This window comes from Triticum aestivum, chromosome 2A (assembly GCF_018294505.1).
Source record: "Triticum aestivum cultivar Chinese Spring chromosome 2A, IWGSC CS RefSeq v2.1, whole genome shotgun sequence".
Classification (NCBI taxonomy): domain Eukaryota; kingdom Viridiplantae; phylum Streptophyta; class Magnoliopsida; order Poales; family Poaceae; genus Triticum; species Triticum aestivum.
The window spans coordinates 568678250-568699204 of NC_057797.1; positions in this window are offsets into that span (position 1 = coordinate 568678250).

Sequence of the window (20955 nt, forward strand, 5' to 3'; positions counted from 1 at the left end):
AGCAAGAAAACCTCCGCAGAAGGCTTATTGTCACAGCGAGGAGTCTGAAGAAGAAGAAGCAAAGGCTTAAGGCCGCACAAAATACGCTCAACAGCAGGTGGAACAAAGTGCTCAACAACGAAGAAAAGTATGGTGGAAGTTACCACACAAAGAGCTATCCAAAGCGCAAGCTATTACCCGAATTCGACGACGAGGCCTTAGAACCCACACAGCCGAAAAACAAAATGGCCAACAGGCCAGAACAACAACCTTGTGACCGTGATAGAGCGGCTAACAAGGTCGCACACAAGTCAACACACGACCTACGTGAGGACTTGTGCCAAAAATCTGGTACAACCAGATCCATCTATGGATCTAGGAAGCGCGCTCCGGCACAAAATCAAAAACGAATACTACAACCGTCTGAACACCATGATACATCCAAATACAGGGGTGCCGCACACCCCCTATGTTTCACTGATGAGGTGTTGGACAACGAATTCCCAGAAGGATTCAAACCAGTTAACATAGAGGCGTACGACGAGACCACATACCCTGGGGTCTGGATTGAGGACTTTATCCTACATATCCATATGGCTCGCGGAGACGATCTCCACGCCATGAAATACTTGCCCCTCAATCTTAAAGGACCAGCTCGGCACTGGATAAAAAGTTCAAGGACACTTTTCAGGCCAATTTTCAAGGGACCTATGTCCGACCTCCGGATGCAGATGATTTAAGCCATATAATTCAACAGTCCGGAGAGTCCGCCCGAAAGCTTTGGAATAGGTTTCTCACTAAGAAGAACCAAATCGTCGACTGTCCGGACGCCGAAGCCTTAGCAGCTTTCAAACACAGCGTCCGAGACGAATGGCTCGCCAGACACCTCGGCTAAGAAAAACCGAGAACAATGGCAGCCCTAACAAGCCTCATGACCCGCTTCTGCGCGGGCGAAGATAGCTGGTTAGCCCGCAGTAGCACCAGCGACCCAAGCACATCTGAAGTCAGGGATGCAATGGAAAACCACGATGCAATAAAAACAAGCGTTGAAATAAAGAAGATAGCCCAAATAATACGGCGGTAAACGCCGGATTCAGGGGCTCTTGACCAGGTCAGCGGAAAAAGCCTTTCAAAGGCAGCAGAGATGGACCGTCTGGCCTAAACAGGATTCTTGACAAACTATGTCAGATCCATGGCACCCCCGATAAACCTGCAAATCACACCCACCGGGAATGATGGGTCTTCAAGCAGGCCGGTAAGCTAAACGCCGAACACAAGGGGGGGAGTCACCAAGCGAAGATGAGGACGAACCTCACCAGCAAAGCACTGGAGGAAAGAAAAAATTCCCACCAGAGGTTAAAACAGTAAACATGATCCATGTGACGAAGAGGAGAAGCAAACATGCACTCCGAGACACACGTGCCATAGAACCTGTCTCCCCTAGGTTCAACCCCTGGTTGGCCTGCCCGATCACCTTTGATCGCGGGGATCACGCAACAAGCATCCGGCACAAAGGATTGGCTGCCTTGGTGTTAGTCCCAATAATTAACGGATATCATCTCACACGAGTCCTCATGGACGGCGGCAGTGGTCTAAATCTGATATATCAGGACACAGTCCGCAAAATGGGGATAGACCCGACAAAAATAAGCCACAGTAATACTACCTTCAAGGGAGTAATACCAGGCCTAGAGGCCCTGTACGGGCTCTCTATTACTAGAGGTTGTATTCGGTTCTCCCGACAACTTCCGAAGCGAAAGGTTAACTTTCTACATCGCTCCATTCCGAAGTGGCTATCAAGCACTACTCGGAAGAGCGGCTTTCGCTCGTTTTAATGCAATACCACATTACGCTTCTCTCAAGCTTAAGATGCCCGGTCCACGTGGCACCATCACAGTTAGCAAATACTGAGCGTTCTCTACGCGCGGAAGAATGTGCGGCGGCTTTAACAGCCAGCACTAGACGGCCTCACCAACCAGAAAAAATGACAGGTCGTCAAGACCACGGACACGGTTAGACGAGTCCGGTGCACCATACATATACATGAGATTGGTTTGATGGTCAAACCCTCCTAGACGGTACCAGGGGCTTCCCGCGTGTAATCAGGGCTAGTCCGGCTCAACTTGACTTATCTTGAATTTTAATGGTTTATTGATAATAACCAATTTTTTGGCACGACAACTTTCACCTAAGTTCTTCTCTTTTACAGATGATAATTGTGCTACACCCATCCAGGACACGACACAACGGAGACACAGGCGCAGACGTGAAGCAGGGAACCGCTCAAAGGTTTCTTTTCAGATTAAGACCCTACGTAAAGCTTTTTTACTGTCTCTTGTTGTTCACATCCTCCGGATACTCAATACAACCAAGAAGGATGCTGACGTTATTGGCATGTGGCCACATCAGCATATTGCACGTACCTGGACACTCGGGGTTTATTATTAAGGGCATTGTTCAGCCCGGCATATGTTATAAAGACCGAATACCTTAGGGAGTGTTCGGCGTCGCGAGTTTGGCCTTATATGCATCAGCTCCGAATCATGTCTTTGGTCAAATGTTGGGTTTGACCGACTCCCATGTTTTGGTACCTTACGTTCCGCTATATCGGCTAAGGTAGCACTGGGAGAACTACTGCGATTGTGCCCTGGTTCATCCGGATGAGCACCTCAGTAGAGAAAGCCGAAAACTAACTGTCATGATATAGCGCGAGACTGGTCAACCACTCGATGACTCAGCGGAATCTTCGGGATTCCTCCGCATTAACGAAGGGTCGTTTCCCAGTCATGTAGGTACGCGCCCCGTATTCGGACGAGCGTAGAAGTACCAGGGGCTATATAGTAGCCCCACCATCAAACTCATATGGCTAAGTGAAAGTGTTAAAGCAATATAGTACGATTGCCTCGTTCGCTGCGCCACCACCTCCTTCATGGACCAAGACGTTGGATCAAGTGTGAATACGCGTTTTTTTGCGAAACCCCCCGCATTATATGCATGGGGGCGGAAGCCGACGACTACAAACTTTCAGGTTATATACATATATACATAAACGGCCGCACAGGAAGCATCATAATACTTTCAGGCAAAAGTATAAACATGGCCTTGATAACTCAAATAAAACATTGTTTTACAATGGGAGTACATGTCACTAGAACATAATATTCTTCGAGCACTGAGCCTCTATCGAACGAGCGCCTTCAAGGACTTCTTCAAAGTAGTGCTCGGCAGCCACTCGGCCCACGGCCGAACCCTGTGTTTCAATAGTGGTGGCCTCCATCTCTGCCCAGTATGTCTTGACACGGGCAAAGGCCATCCGTGCACCCTCTATGCATGCCGACCTCTTCATAGCATCGATGTGCGGCACGCACCAAGGAATTGTTGCACTAAACTAAAGTAACTATCCGGCCTTGGCCCTCCCGGCCTCAGGTGATCCACAACAGACCTCATGGCAAGTCCGGACAACCTATGGAGCTCGGCCCACTCAGCCATTCGCTCATTCAACAGCAGCGGACGCACTGGAGCATGGAATTGTGACCAGAACAGCTTTTCCACTTCACGATCTTTTTGATCCTTGAAGTACTCGCCGCATCAGCAGCACTTGCTGCCAAGTCCACGTAGGCGTCTGCAGAACTCCATAGTTGATCAAGAGGAGCATACTTCGGATCTCCGAACTTAGTCCGCAACAAGAAGGGCTTCCCAGCCACGATATCCGCAGCTTGACGCAGCTCCTCCTTCGTCGCTCTGATTTTGGAGCGGGCTTCCTTGGCTGCTACCATGGCCTTCTCCAGGTCCGTTGCCTTCGCTCGGCTTTCTTTTTCAAGAAGCTGGTAACGGTCAGTGGCATCCTTCAACTCAACGGCCATCTTGTCTATTCTTTCCTTGCTTTGGCGATGTGCAGCCTGTTCAGCCCTCAGCTCTTCGACCGCCTTTAGGGCGGCCGCATCGCTATTCCTTGCTTGTTCCTTGGCTCGGGCAAGCTCCGCCCGAAGGGACTCCACGGTGGCAGCTCCATCTGCAGTCACAACATATTAAAGATACTGGCATCATGCTCCTCTTACTATGTGTTGATCACCGGAGAAATCACTTACCCTGTGCCTCGTCAAGCCGCTTGTTGACAAGCACGATGTCGGCATCTGCCGTATCAAGTTGCTGCTTTAGCTCAGCAAACCCATCAGTCCGGCTAGCCACCGGAGCTTCAGCCACCTACACATAAAGGTGGTCTGGTTATTACCTGGGACTATGATCCTCTGTTTGCCGCCGTTTTCGACTGGCAACCAGAGTCTCAGGGGCTACTATCTACATAGGGCACACCTAACGTGTGCGGTACTATCAAAAACATACACTATTTCGCGTACCTCAAAGCCTTTTAGCAGACTCATAAAAGCTTCATGCAACCCACTTTTGGCGGATGAAATCCTTTCAATCGCCGTACCCATTAGCGTACGATGCGCTTCTGAGATGGCCACTTGCTCCAGAAGATCCTTCAGTGCGTCTGACCGCACACTGTACGGTCCCGGACTCTTTATGTCGCTCTCTTTAGGAGCCGAATACTGAGGACTTCGGGTGGCCGAAGGATTGCCCTCTGGCCTTGGCGGATCAGGAGAAACCCTCCGTGACGACACTTTAGGGTCGCCCGCCTCATGAGGCGGGGTAGCAGGGGGGAGGTGTTTCACTCTCCATCATCCCCGGAAGAAGATCCCCCGAAGACGAACTCTGTCGAGAAGGGCTACGATCCGAACTACAAAATATAAGCTTCAGTTAGTGTCTTCAGAAGTAAGATAGGATATTTTCACTATTAAGTACTTTTTGATTACTTATAGCTCAGTAGAGGGCTGATCCCCTTGCGGGCGCTGTGCGGTAAGAGTGCCCTCCGAGGCAGGACCCCCTGGCGAAGATTTCTTCCCCCGTTTGGAAACCACTGTTTCCGGGTCTTCAGAGGTAGTCCTCTTCCTTCCTCGGGAGGAGGGAATTTCAGATTCTTCTCCCTCGGTACCCTCCTTCGCGGAGGCGCTAATTCCCCCGGTTTGGATGGATAATGAGCAAGGTCTGCTTTCAGCCTCTTTATTCCCCCCTTCATCTTCCCCTGAGGGCGCCGGATAAGGCGCCGGCTCGAGCATCCTGGCCACTACTGGGTTTGCTGCACCTTCGGGAAGGGGGGCCGGACACCTGATCATCTTTGCTTTTGTTACCCAATCCTGGTCAAAGAGCGACTTTTCAGAATGGTGATTATGATAAATAAGAAAAACAGTGTGTTCGGCTGCAAGATTACTTACTTGGGTATCCGGGCGATTACAACTCAGACCCGCATCCTCGGTGGTGTCCGGGCAACTTGTCATGCCGAGGAAGTGTTGAATGATTCACGGTCCCTCCGGGTTGAACTCCCACATACGGAGAGGTCTACATTTGCAAGGCGGGACCTGACGAACTAGCATGACTTGCATCACCGTGACCAGGTTGACATCTCTCTCGAGGTGATCTCTGATGCGACTCTGTAATATCAGCACATCATTTACGGCCCCACAGTTCAGCCCCTTGTTAACCCATGACGTCAGTTGTGGTGGGGGGCCCGAGCGAAAGGCAGGGGCGGCTACCCACTTGGTACTTCGGGGAGCGGTGATATAGAACCACTCCCGCTGCCATAAACTGGACACCTCCGGAAAGGAACCCTCTGGCCATGGAACATTAGTGTTCCTGCTTATTTTAGCGCCTCCACACTCTACGTGTCGCCCCTCGATCATCTTCGGCTGTACATTGAAGGTCTTGAGCCACATGCCGAAGTGTGGGGTAATGCGGAGGAAGGCCTCGCACACGACGATGAACGACGTGATACGAAGGAGGGAATCCGGGGCTAGATCATGGAAATCCAGACCATAATAGAACATGAGCCCCTAACAAAGGGATCCAGAGCGAGGCCTAGCCCTCGGAGGAAGTGGGAGATGAACACAACACTCTCGTTGGGTTCGGGAGTGGGGATGACCTGCCCTCGGGCGGGCAGCCTGTGCGAGATTTCGGCGGTCAGAGATCTGGCCTCTCTCAGCTTCTTGATGTCCTCCTCTGTGATAGAGGAAGGCATCCACCGACCCTGGAGGTTGGATCCGGACATGGTTAAAGGTCCGAAGCGCCTGACCTGAGCCTTGGGTGTTGGAACTCGAGGTGGGGGAAGGATTCGATTGAGCACGAGAGGAAAAAGGACAGGCCTTGGCCTCTTTATAAAGAGGGTGAATATCAAGTGTCCTCCTCGCAGCCATTTTGGACTTGCCTAAAATCGAGGAGTCATACCAACGGGCACAAGTGGGTTACCCACATCCATATTGATGAGAATCCCGTAATAAGGGGGACACGATCTCTCCTTCGACAAGACATGTCAAGAAAACCGCCCCGCAATATGTGTAGTACTGGTTGGGAAAATGGTTCGGATAATGGTGAGGCCATGACATGACGTCGTGATGTCAAAGCACGTCGGCAGATTAGATTTGTGGAAATATTATTCTCTCTACGGTGCTATGTGGAACTTGTTTTGCAGAGCCGGACACTATCCTTGTGTTCAAAATCTTCTAGGGAGTATCCGGTGGAGGAACCCGCCTTGCAATGTTGAAGACAATACTGCGTGCCGGACTCATCGTCATTGAAGCCTGGTTCAGGGGCTACTGAGGGAGTCCTGGATTAGGGGGGTCTCCGCACAGCCGAATTATATCCTTTAGCCGGACTGTTGGACTATGAAGATACAAGATTGAAGACTTCGTCCCGTGTCCGGATGGGACTTTCCTTGGCGTGGAGGGCAAGCTTGGCAATACGGATATGTAGATCTCCTCCCTTGTAACCGACTCCATGTAACCCTAGCCCACTCCGGTGTCTATATAAACCGGAGGGTTTAGTCCGTAGGACAACATACAATCGTACCATAGGCTAGCTTCTAGGGTTTAGCCTCTACGATCTCGTGGTAGATCAACTCTTGTAATACTCATATCATCAAGAACAATCAAGCAGGACATAGGGTATTACCTCCATCAAGAGGGCCCAAACCTGGGTAAAACATCGTGTCTCCTGCCTCCTGTTACCATCCTCCTTAGACGCACAGTTCGGGACCCCCTACCCAAGATCCACCTTAGAAACTTTGGGGCACTCTTTGAGGTCCTTTGTGTTGGTTGAATAGATGAATCTGAGATTGTGTGATGCATATCGTATAATCATGCCCACAGAAACTTGAGGTGACATTGGAGTATCTAGGTGACATTAGGGTTTTTGTTGATTTGTGTCTTAAGGTGTTATTCTAGTACAAACTCTAGGGCTGTTTGTGACACTTATAGGAATAGCCCAACGGATTGATTGGAAAGAATAACTTTGAGGTGGTTTCGTACCCTACCATAATCTCTTCGTTTGTTCTCCGCTATTAGTGACTTTGGAGTGACTCTTTGTTGCATGTTGAGGGATAGTTATGTGATCCAATTATGTTATTATTGTTGAGAGAACTTGCACTAGTGAAAGTATGAACCCTAGGCCTTGTTTCCTAGCATTGCAATACCGTTTACGCTCACTTTTATCATTAGTTACCTTGCTGTTTTTATAATTTCAGATTACAAAAACTATTATCTACTATCCATATACCACTTGTATCACCATCTCTTCGCCGAACTAGTGCACCTATACAATTTACCATTGTATTGGGTGTGTTGGGGACACAAGAGACTCTTTGTTATTTGGTTGCAGGGTTGCTTGAGAGAGACCATCTTCATCCTACGCCTCCTATGGATTGATAAACCTTAGGTCATCCACTTGAGGGAAATTTGCTACTGTCCTACAAACCTCTGCACTTGGAGGACCAACAACGTCTACAAGAAGAAGGTTGTCTAGTAGACATCACCACCCTGTTCACTAATGACGAGAGAACTCGCTACTTTTATATCCTTAAAATATTTTCGTTCTCATTAAAGGGTGATGCTAAGATATGGTTTAGTTCTCTTGATCATGGTTGTGTGCGTAGTCCCCAGGATATGATTTATTACTTCTCCTCTTAATATTTCCCTGCTCATAAGAAACAAGCTACTTTAAGGGATATATATATATATATATAATTTTGTGCAAATTGAAGAAGAGAGTCTCCCACAAGCTTGGGGAGTCTTCTCCAATTACTTAATGCTTTGCCTGATCATCCTCTTAAGAAAAATGAAATACTTGATATCTTTTATAATGAACTAACCGATGCTTCCAGAGATTACCTGGATAGTTGTGTTGGTTCTGTTTTCAGGGAAAGAACAACGGATGAAGCTGAAATTTTGTTGAATAATATGTTGACAAATGAAAATAATTGGACACTTCCTGAACCAATTCCTGAGCCTATTCCTAAACCAACTCCGAAGAAGAGGGGTATTCTATATCTCAGTCCTGAAGATATGCAAGAGGCAAATAAATCCATGAAAGAAAAAGGTATTAAAGCTGAAGATGTTAAGAATTTACCCCCTATTGAAGAAATACACGGTCTTAATTTACCGCCTGTTGAAGAAACATATGATCCAAATCCATCTCCTATTGAAGAAACTCATGGTCTTGATAACCCGACACAGGTAGTAAAGTTAAATTCTCTCTATAGATCTGATAAAGCTGAAATCCCATTTACTAAGTTTGCTAGCGCATGCTTAGATGAGTTTGATAAATTTATGGCTAAGCAAGAAGATTTTAATGCTTATTTTGGTAGACAATTGAAATACAATTCAAATATGCTTGAACACTTGGGAGATTATATGGCTAATGTCAAAGGTGAACTTAAACTTATCAGTAAACATGCTTCTATGGTTACCACTCAAGTAGAACAAGTACTTAAAGCTCAAAATGACTTGCTCAATGAATTGAATAGTAAGAATAATGATAACGCTGTTAGTGTTATGACTAGAGGTGGTAGAATGACTCAGGAACCTTTGTATCCTGAAGGCCACCCTAAGAGAATTGAGCAAGATTCTCAGAGAAATAATGTGGATGCACCTAGTCATTCTAATAGGAAGAAAAAGAAAAATGATAGGACTTTGCATGCTTCTAGTGAACCTATTGCTGAAACACCTGAGAATCCAAATGATATTTCTATTTCTGATGCTGAAACACAATCTGGTAATGAACCTGAAACTGGTGATAATGCTAATGATAATGTTCATGATGATGCTCAACCTAGTAATGATAATGATATAGAAATTGAACCTGTTGTTGATCTTGATAACCCACAATCAAAGAATCAACGTTATGATAAGAAAGACTTTGTTGCTAGGAAACACGGTAAGGAAAGAGAGCTTTGGGTTCACAAACCCATGCCTTTTCCTCCCAAACCATCCAAGAAAAAGGATGATGAGGATTTTGAGCGCTTTGCTGAAATGATTAGACCTATCTTTTTGCACATCCGATTAACTGATATGCTCAAAACCAATCCTTATGCTAAGTACATGAAAGATATTATTACAAATAAAAGAAAGATACCGGAAGCTGAAATTTCCACCATGCTTGCTAATTATACTTTTAAGGGTGGAATACCAAAGAAACTTGGAGATCTAGGAGTACCCACTATACCATGCTCCATTAAAAGAAACTATGTTAAAACTGCTTTATGTGATCTTGGAGCCGGTGTTAGTGTTATGCCTCTCTCTTTATATCTTTGCAAATGGCTGATAAATCAACTGCTATACCTGTCGGTATTTGTGAGGATGTGCCTGTTGTAGTTGCAAACGTTACTATTTTAACGGACTTTGTTATTCTTGATATTCCCGAGGACGATAGTATGTCTATTATTCTTGGAAGACCATTTTTGAATACTGCAGGGGCTGTTATTAATTGCACTAAAGGCAATGTCACTTTTCATGTTAATGGTAATGAGCATACAGTACACTTTCTGAGGAAACAACCTCAAGTTCATAGTATCAACTCTATTGGAAAAATTCCATCGATTATATCTGGAGGTTCTGAATTTCCTCTTCCTACTATCAAGAAGAAATATGATATTCTTATTATTGGGGATGTGCAGATCCCCGTTGAGGTAACATAGTGTTATTCGAAATTTCTCCGGTTCCATGTTATTCGGAATGAGTTCGTTAACAAGACTTGATCAACCTTGTTAGTGGATTCCTTTTGATGATCATGAGATGGATGAAACTAGAAGGCACAACCTTCTGTACCCTCCTTTTACTTTCTATCATTTATATTAAATAAAATAAAAATACTCCCTCCTTCCATCTATATAGGGCCTAATGCGTTTTTAAGACTGCCTTTGACTATTGATAAGATTAATAGTACATGACATGCACAATGTGAAAATTATATGACTGAAAGCTCCTTTCACACACGAATTTAACGGTGTGCTTTGTGTAAGTTGCATGTCATATAATATTTCTCTAGTATTTGGTCAAAGTTAGCCTCGAAAAATGCATTAGGCCCTATATAGATGGAAGGAGGGAGTAAGTATTTTCTGTCTGTTATCTGGATTATCCGTGCAATATAAAAATACCCCGAAAATAAAAGTTCTCCAAATGCCCTGAAATTTAAATATGATTTTTTCTAGAATATTTGAGAATATTTGGCACTGAGAACACAGCAAGGAGGTCATCCACCTGGCCACGAGGGTGGAGGGCACACCCTACCCCCTAGGTGCTCCCCCTGCCTCGTGGGCCCATAGTGGCCCTCCTCCACTTACCCTTTCACCCATACACTCCTTCTTCCTCCCAGAAACACGAATATCCAGCTCAAACCCGAGTCCAAGTTCATTTTGCTGCCATTTTCGATCTCCTTGCTCAAAGCACCTTTCACAAAACTGTTTGGGGAGATTGTTCCTTGGTATGTGACTCCTCCATTAGTCCAATTAGTTTTTGTTCTAGTGCTTTATTCATTGCAAATTTTTGCTGCTTAGGTGACCCTGTTCTTGAGCTTGCATGTCAAATTTATATAGTCAATAGTAGTTTTGATGCATGATATAGGCTCTAGGCGCTTGTAGGAGTAGCTGCTATCAATATTATTGAGTTTGGTTCACTATTATTTTGAAGTTACTAAAAATTTCAGAATTTTTCAGAAAATAATGAAGAGACTTTTGAGGGGCTCATCGAGCCGAAGCTTGAAGGAAAAGGCACATAAGCCCAAATATAATCTGCCTCGCACCGTGGAGGTTCGGTCGTGTGAATGGCCTTTCGATGATTTCTTGAGAGCAGCCGGGATTTATGAAGATTTTTATGAATTGGCTGAGAATGTAGGCCTCACCGCTTTCCTCCATGACCAACGTGATCAGTATCTCTTACTCACAAATATCTTTCTGCAAAACTTTCATTTCCATTCTAGGAGGTCACCACCTACGGTGGAGTTTTATTTATATGATGAGCATAAGGAGATGTCACTTTATGATTTTTGTCGGGTTTGTTTGGTCCCTTTCGAGGGCACGACAGAGGAACCACATCGCAGCAATGTGGATGGGTTTATTGATACCATCACTTTAGGGGAAACAAGGAAGGTTTCCGATGCACGAATCACTAGCATACATTTTCCTGTTTTATGCTACTTTGCAATATTTGCTAGTCGTTGCTTAATTGGTCGTGGAAACTGTGGAAACCTTAGTGTTCCTGATATTATTATTTTGTTCCACGGTTTATTCAGTGATAACTCTGTTAGTATGGGCGGTATTATTGCTAAACGGTGAAGTCTGAACTGTACAAAGGGCCCCATCTTTGGAGGCATCTATGCTTCACGCCTAGCTGCACATTTTAACATACCTATTAGGCATTATGAGAAGAAAGAAAAATTGTTGCCTCGTGTTTACTTAGATTATAAGAGTATGGTAGCACATGATTTTATTGTTAAGAATAGGGAAGGAGAGCTTAAATACAAATTGTTCTTTGATAAACATCATCCTGAGACTATTACCCTGCCTGCTCCTTCCTTGTTTGATTTATCTGCAGGCCAGTACCTTGTTCCATTAGAGGCTATTCATGCCTATCAGAACCCTACATCAGCCACATAGCCAGAGCCGGAACCACAAGTTGAGCCTCCACGACAGTCCAATTACCATTGGGATCCAGAGATGATTGCCAACCAGTGGCAATCAGAGTCTTCTTCTTCTCAGTACGACCCCAACTATTACTACGGATATCCGCCAGGCCGGCCGTGGCCATAGACCAACTTAGGCCAAAAGCCTAAGCTTGGGGGAGTACGTATTTCTCACCAACATTATATTCATGTTCACACACTCATTGCTAGATGTCGGTGCTCATACTTTTTCATTGTATCATCCATGCTAGTTTATTTTCCTTTTTATGCTTTCTTCTTGTGTGTTTAATAAACCTTAAGAAAAAACAAAAAAATTAGTTGTAGCTTTTAATTAGTTTAATTTCCATGCTTGTAGTAGTAATTAAAAAGAAAACCCAAAAAGATTTCATGTTCTTCTTTTGCTTGTTGGGAGCTTTCCCGTGTAAATAGTTTTATTTCTTTTCTTTTCTTTGGGGGTCGATAGGAGAAGACCATGATTAAATTGTTGAAGTAGCTCTTATATGCATTATTGTTGATATGGAAAAAGAGCACATATTGCCTTGTCTTCTCTTGTTTATTGAATGCTTGCAGATTCCATCTTAGTCCAATGCACGTGCACTATTATTATTATTCACATCATTCGGTCGTGCAAGTGAAAGGCAATTATGACGATATATGATGGACTGGCTGAGATGAGAAAAACTGGTATGAACTCGACCTCTCTTGTTTTTGTAAATATGATTAGTTCATCATTCCTGATTCAGCCTATTATGAATAAACATGTTTGCAATGACAACTAGAGATCATAGTTTCTTGTGCCATGCTTGATTAGCTAGGAGCTTATAATGGTTTACCTTGCGTGCCAACATGCTATTAAAATGGTTGTGATGTGGTATGATAGGGTGGTATCCTCCTCTGAATGATTTAAGTGACTTGACTTGGCGCATGTTCACGCATGTTGTTGAAACAAAATCAACATAGCCTTCACGATATTTATGTTCATGGTGGATTATATCCTACTCATGCTTGCATTCGGTGTTGATTAATTTTAATGCATGTTCATGGCTGTTGTCGCTCTCTAGCTAGTCGCTTCCCAGTCTTTTGCTAGCCTTCACCTGTACTAAGCGGGAATACTGCTTGTGCATCCAACTCCATAAACCCCAAAGTTATTCCATATGAGTCCACCATACCTACCTATATAGGTATCTACCTGCCATTCCAAGTAAATTTGTATGTGCCAAACTCTAAACCTTCAAATAAATATCCTGTTTTGTATGCTGGAATAGCTCATGTATCAACTAGGGATGTCCGTATCTTCCATGTTAGGCGGGTTATTCTCAAGAGGAGTGGACTCCGCTCCTCACTCGCGAGAAAGTGGCTGGTCACCGGGATGCCCAGTCCCATGCTTTATGCAAACTAAATCAAAATAATTGCAAAAAAAACTCCCCCTAGGACTCTTGTTAGTTGGAGGCACTCGTTGCTTTGAGCAAGCCATGGATTGATGCTTGTTGGTGGAAGGGGGAGTATAAACTTTACCATTCTGTTTGGGAACCGCCTATAATGTGTGTAGCATGGAAGATATTGCCATCTCTTGGTTGTTATATTGACAATGAAAGTATACCGCTCAAAATATTATTCACCTCTATTTCAAAACCGAGCTCTGGCACCTCTACAAATCCCTGCTTCCCTCTGTGAAGGGCCTATCTATTTGCTTTCATGTTGAGTCATCATCCTCTTATTAAAAAGCACCAGTTGGAGAGCACCGCTGTCATTTGCATTCATTACTGTTAGTTTACATTGAGTATGACTTGACTGGATCTCTTTTACCATGAATTACAATGTCTAGTCAGTCTTTCATCTTTAAAGGTGCTCTGCATTTATGTTTTGCGGTCTCAAAAAGGGCTAGCGAGATACCATCTTGTTATATCATATTATGATTGTTTTGAGAAAGTGTTGTCATCCGAGATTTATTATTATTGCTCGCTAGTTGATTATGCCATTGATATGAGTAAACTTGAGACCTATGTGTTATTCTGAATGCGGTTAGTTCATAATCTTTGCTGAAAACTTGAATGCTGGCTTTACATATTTACAACAAGAAGAGCAAACAGAGTTTGTAAAAGTTTTTCTTTATCTCTTTTAGTTTATCAACTGAATTGCTTGAGGTCAAGCAAAGGTTTAAGCTTGGGGGAGTTGATACGTATCCATCGTATCTACTTTTCCAAACACTTTTGCCCTTGTTTTGGACTCTAACTTGCATGATTTGAATGGAACTAACCCAGACTGACGTTGTTTTCAGCAGAATTGCCATGGTGTTATTTATGTGCAGAAACAAAAGTTCTCGGAATGACCTGAAACTTCACGGAACATCGTTTTAGAAATAATAAAAAATCCTTGCAAAAGATGAAGGCCAGGGGGCCCACCACCTGTCCACGAGGGTGGGGGGCGCTTGCCCCCTAGGGCGCGCCCCCTACTTCGTGGGCCCCTGGAGCTCCTCCGACCTCAACTACAACTCTATATATTTGGTTTCAGAGAGAAAAAAATCAGAGAGAAGGATTCATCGCGTTTTACAATACGGAGCCACCGCCAAGCCCTAAAACCTCTCGGGAGGGCTGATCTAGAGTCCGTTTGGGGCTCCAGAGAGGGGAATCCGTTGCCATCGTCATCATCAACCATCCCCCATCACCAATTTCATGATGCTCACCGCCGTGTGTGAGTAATTCCATCGTAGGCTTGCTGGACGGTGATGGGTTGGATGACATCTATCATGTAATCGAGTTAGTTTTGTTAGGGTTTGATCCCTAGTATCCACTATGTTCTGAGATTGATGTTGCTATGACTTTGCTATGCTTAATGCTTGTCACTAGGGCCCGAGTGCCATGATTTCAGATCTGAACCTACTATGTTTTCATCAATATATGAGAGTTCTTGATCCTATCTTGCAAGTCTATAGTCACCTATTATGTGTTATGATCCGTTAACCCTGAAGTGACAATAATCAGGATACTTACCGGTGATGACCATAGTTTGAGGAGTTCATGTATTCACTATGTGCTAATGCTTTGTTATGGTACTCTATTAAAAGGAGGCCTTAATATCCCTTAGTTTCCATTAGGACCCCGCTGCCACGGGAGGGTAGGACAAAAGATGTCATGCAAGTTCTTTTCCATAAGCACGTATGACTATATTCGGAATACATGCCTACATTACATTGATGAATTGGAGCTAGTTCTGTGTCACCCTAGGTTATGACTATTACATGATGAACCGCATCCGGCATAATTCTCCATCACCGATCCATTGCCTACGAGCTTTCCATATATTGTTCTTTGCTTATTTACTTTTCCGTTGCTCTTGCTATCATCACTACAAAATACCAAAAGCATTACTTTTTCTACCATTACCTTTTGCTACCGTTATCACTACTATCATATTACTTTGCTACTAAACACTTTACTGCAGATATTAAGTTTCCAGGTGTGGTTGAATTGACAACTCAGCTGCTAATACTTGAGAATATTTTTTGGCTCCCCTTGTGTCGAATCAATAAATTTGGGTTGAATACTCTACCCTCGAAAACTGTTGCGATCCCCTATACTTGTGGGTTATCAGTTTGCCAATCCTAAGAAACCTAATCATATTTACAAACTTCACAAAGGTCTTTATGGTCTTAAACAAGCTCCTAGAGAGTGGTATAAATGCTTGACCAAGTTCCTTATTGAAAAAGGATTTGAAATTGGAAAAATAGATTCTACTCTTTTTACTAAAAGGGTTAATGGTGAATTATTTGTGTGCCAAATTTATGTTGATGATATAATATTTGGTTCAACTAACCCTCATTTTAGTGAGAAGTTTGGAAAGCTTATGTCGGAGAAGTTTGAGATGTCAATGATGAGTGAACTCAAATTCTTTCTTGGTTTGCAAATCAAGTAAACTGAGGAAGGTACCTTTGTTTCTCAAATAAAGTACACCAAGGACTTATTCAAGAAGTTCAACATGCAAGAAAGCAAATGTATGAAAACTCCCATGCCAACTAGTGGACATCTTGACTTGACCAAGGATGGCAAACCGGTTGACCAAAAGGTTTATCGCTCTATGAATGGTTCATTGTTATATCTATGTGCCTCCTGTCCCGATATCATGCTAAGTGTGTGCATGTGTGCACGATATCAAGCGGCCCCTAAAGAATGTCATCTTAAGGTTGTGAAAAGGATAGTGAGATACTTAATACATACACCAAATTTTGGCATTTGGTATCCTAAGAGGTCTTCTTTTGATCTTGTTGGCTACTCTGATTCGGACTATGCCGGAGACAAGGTTGATAGAAAGTCCACTTCAGGTACTTGTCAATTTCTTGGTAGATCTCTTGTGTCTTAGTCTTCTAAGAAACAAAACTCGGTATCCTTATCCACCGCCTAAGCGGAATACATTGCTGCTGGTTCATCACTACAAAAAAAACACTTTCGTGATGATACGTGTTTGTCACAGTAGGTCGCTTTTTTGTCATGCATGTACATCCATGACAAATTTATGACAGAATCAAGATAGTCATACCTATGCTGTCGTAGAAGTGTTCCATGACATTACCAAAATTATCATCACGGAAGGGTCCACTTCCATGACGATAAATCGCGCGTCACAGAAGTGCTTTCGTCAAGGGTGACCGACACGTGGCATCCATCGTAACGGAACGCCGTTAAGCTATCGGGTCGGGTTTTGGATCCGATAACCCATTAACAGCCCCGACCAATGGGTAAGATAGGCGCCTATGATATGTCCACGTGTAAAATTCTTATTGGCCGGACGAAACACGTGTCAGCTCGTCAGTGGGTAAGATAGGCGCCTATGATATGTCGACATGTGGCACGACCCAACAGTGGCCCATTTAGCTTACAAAGCCAGCCCGTTTGACTTGGTCAAAAGTTAACGGGCTGGCCCATGAAAAGCCTGTTAACGGTGTCTTCATAAATAGCCCGTTAACTCACGGCGCGTTAGGCCCTAAAGGAAATCGGCCCAACAACGTCATGTGGGCCATCGAATATAATACCAGCCCATTTCACTTTCGGCCCATGTATGGCCCACGATGTCTTTCGGCCCATATGAGGCCTTCGTATCTTTTGGCCCATTACAGGCCCACGGTGACTCTAGCCCATAATGAACAGTAATTTTCTTTATACCCGTTAATGGCCCGTGATTTAGATGGGCCATTTTCAACCCGTGTTAGCTTTCGGCCTATTGACGGCCCATACGTTCTTGGGCTCCTTTTCGGCCCTCGATTACTTCCGGCCCGTTACTGGCCTGCTCCCCTAATGGGCCAAATTAGGCCCATGGCAAGAGTCGGCCCGTTACTGGACTGTTCCACTAATGGGCCAAATTTGGCCCATGGCAAGAGTCGGCTCGTTACTGTCCTGTTACCCTAATGGGCCAAATTCTGCCCATGGCAAGAGTCGGCCCGTTTCTGGCTTGTTAACCTATTGCGCCGTTTCCAGCCCGTCCTATATTCTGGCCCATTAATGACCCGTTATGCCTGTGACAGAATTAAGCCTTTGTTGTCCTACGGCCTGTTAACGGCCTGTTACTGTGCTGGGCCGATACCAATTACGCCCGATTATGGCCCATGTAGACCCATTTATCCGATGGCCCGAGGCCCACCGATTACAGGCCAATTTATCGACGGCCCGTAGGAGACCCATGGATCCTACGGCCCGTATATGGCCCATGGTAGTTGCGGCCACTAGCAAACCAGGGAAAAAGAAGACTAGGAAATAAATAAGGCCGAAACTAATGCTAGGCTATTAAGGCGATTACACATATTACATCCACTCGACATCAAATATAGCCACCAGTGCAAATATAGGGAACACCCTACACTATACAAAAATGGCTTGCTGTTTTCTTCAGGCGGTGGCTGCACGTTAAGAATAAATTTTGTATGACACCAAAACAAATTACAACTATATAACAAAAGGAAGGTTGGCATAAAACTTAACAGTCTAGCAGATAAATGCACCACGAGAAGTTCAGAAGCTCAGTTCATTTGACCTGACTGTTACATTTTCATGTTGTATTGTCCGATGGAGCACCATGACCCTCACCTTCATTTCCCCTAGGTTCCTGAACAACATAGCAAATGTCTGATAGTCTGGTTTCAAAACCATGCATATATTGACGACATTGAGCAATGTTTCTCCTTGTTTCACAAAGGGTCTCTGTTAGGGAATGGACTTGTGTCTGGAGCGCAGATACAACATTGCTTTGAGCTTGCATATCTTGATCATGAAGCAGTTTGGACGATATTGCCTTAACAACCAACCCAGTATTACGCAGGAACGTGCTTTTGGTATTGTTAGTGGACAGGTACTGACCCACTGCAGCAAGAGCTGACATTGCGGTTATAGTTGTCTCGCCACCTTCAGAAGGTGGCGGTTCCACCATTTTTTCCATAGCTCGCTGAAAAGTTGAGGTTTTACATTAGTAGTACCAGAACAGAAGATATTAAGGAGGCAGCAAAACCAAACAAAATAACTTTGGTCTATATACATAACTTATTCTGGAGAACCCATGTAAAATACTAGCTGTATTTTATTGCAAAGTACATAATAAAACCAGGTTCCAAACATATGACCATGTACCATCGCTAATGTATTGTCTATTTCTTCACATTGTATTGAGGGCTAAGGATAAACAGACAAAGTTTATAATACGGTAAGCATAGTATGACGTCATTCATATCACAAAACAACTGAGAACAGACAAACAGGCAATTGTAATGTTGTGTGGGAAAGTCCAGCACGGAACTAGATTACGGGTCAAGATCAAAGGAACATCACTCCTCTCTTTTAAACCCTGTAAGGTGCAATGATACGCTAAGACAATTGTGTATAAAATTGAAAAGAGTAATAGACATTGGCTGCAAACCATGTAGTTCAAGGCACAAGTCAGAGTAAGTAGTAGTTAAAAGGCATGAGGATTAAGGACTTACAACAGCGGCTTTGACTGGTGTAGTCATGCCCTTCTTCTTGCTGGTGTGACAGTCCTTGAAGATTTCCACAGCATTTGGTTCAGGTACTTTTTGGTCCTTGCGGGCTTTCCTCTGCATTTGGAACAAGTCAATATAGATCTGATAATATGGTATAGCAAAAAGAGTGAAACAGCATCTAATTACAAGAGCCTCGCAGTGTGCAATATAGCTATGAGATCATGTCGTCTGTTGGAATTTCACTTTCATACGGTTGGCCTTGTTCTTTGAACAGTTCACCTACAAGAAGATAGATTTGTGTGGCACATGCGTAAATAGGACTTCAACATGTGATCTGATGACATATATAATGTACCTGATACTTTGGGTCGGACCAGTGTTTAACGAGGCCTCTCCAGTCTTCATCAGATATATTTTCCACTGGAGATGTTTGGGCAAGTTCACTGTTAGCCTTGCCTTCAAAGTGAGTTTTCCTCAAGTTATACCGATACTGTCGCAGAGCAGACTTGAAAACATGGGTGCAAGCTTGTCTAGTTGCATCATCTTGGCTATCCAACTTGAACCTCATCGGTTGAAAATTATGGGAGTCTCATTATCAGCAACCAAGAAAGTATTGGACAGAGCAAGACGATATTACTAGTTTCCATACATAACCATACTTACAGATAAATGGTCGAGGAAGATGTTTAACTGGGTTTCGTATTTTTCATTCCTGTACTGAATCCATGTTGGGAGGATACGGACATGACACCTAACAGCAAACGCTGCCTCTGATACTAACTTGGCTGACTCTGTAGCATCACGTGGCCTTTTTAAACCTGCCTCAAAATGGATATCCATTCTTCCTCCTCTAGATTTAGTTAACCTATCAAGCATTATCCCTGATGCTTGTTTCCTCTTGCGCCTAGGTGCTAGTCCAACAACAAACATAGGAAGTGTTAGTGTACATCAAACTGTGAGACTACATATAAAGAAGCATGCAACTGTAACTTGACTCCAACAACTACCTTCTTGCTGTTGAAGCTCACAAGGTTCATCTAATATTGCCAACTCGTCTTGTGTCAAGAGTGCTTGGGAAGTAGTGTCAGGTGGCAAGGGAGCTTGGGAACGTGCTGCTAGCTCAGTTGACGCACGAGTACGTCATGCAGCTGGTAGTACTGTAGTAGGTGTTGTAAGAACTAGGGCTGTCTCTGCTTGTTTGGTGGCAGCTATTTGTTTCTATTTATCTTTTTTTGCAACCCTGTAGCATGGGATGCCGTGTTTGTAGAATTTTTTGCTGGACTTTGACCTTCTATTGCACCATCAGTACCAGCAGAATTTGCAGGATTCATCCTCTTCTCATTCCCTGCCATTCTGTGTTTCTTCCTCTTTCTCTGTGCCATGTTAAGTCAAGCTGACAAGAAAAATGAATAAAAATTTAGTTCTTCAGAACAAATTGATGCGTGATGCAGACGAACTGACCTTTGATGTTAGACAACCACATGATAGGAGGATGTAATATGTATGAAAAACAGGACGGAACAGATAACCAGAACTATGATGTGTAAACTAAGAAGAAGACATTTCACCAAATTAGAAGCAATGCAATGGAAGGTAGACACCATATGAAAGATGCTACAAATATCGCCTCTGCCAAGTTAACAGTGTCTCATCATAAATGGTGTTTAAACAAATGTGAAGCAGTACAAGAAATAAATCATATGCAAGATGCAAACAACATCACACTACCATGTTAGACGTCTCTCGTCATTAGTGCCATTGCATATTCACAGCATTGCATATTCACAACTTATGATGTGTAAACTAAGGAGAAGGCATTTCAACAAATTAGAAGCAATGAAAGCTAGACACCATATGAAAGATGCAACGAATATCACTCTACCAAGTTCAAACTGTCTCGTCATAAGTGCCATTTCAACAAATTAGTAATACTAGTCGTGAACCCGTGCATTCGCATGGGCGAAAGATATCATAATCTTTTGCACAGTTTGCATACAATATATGAGGAGGAGAAT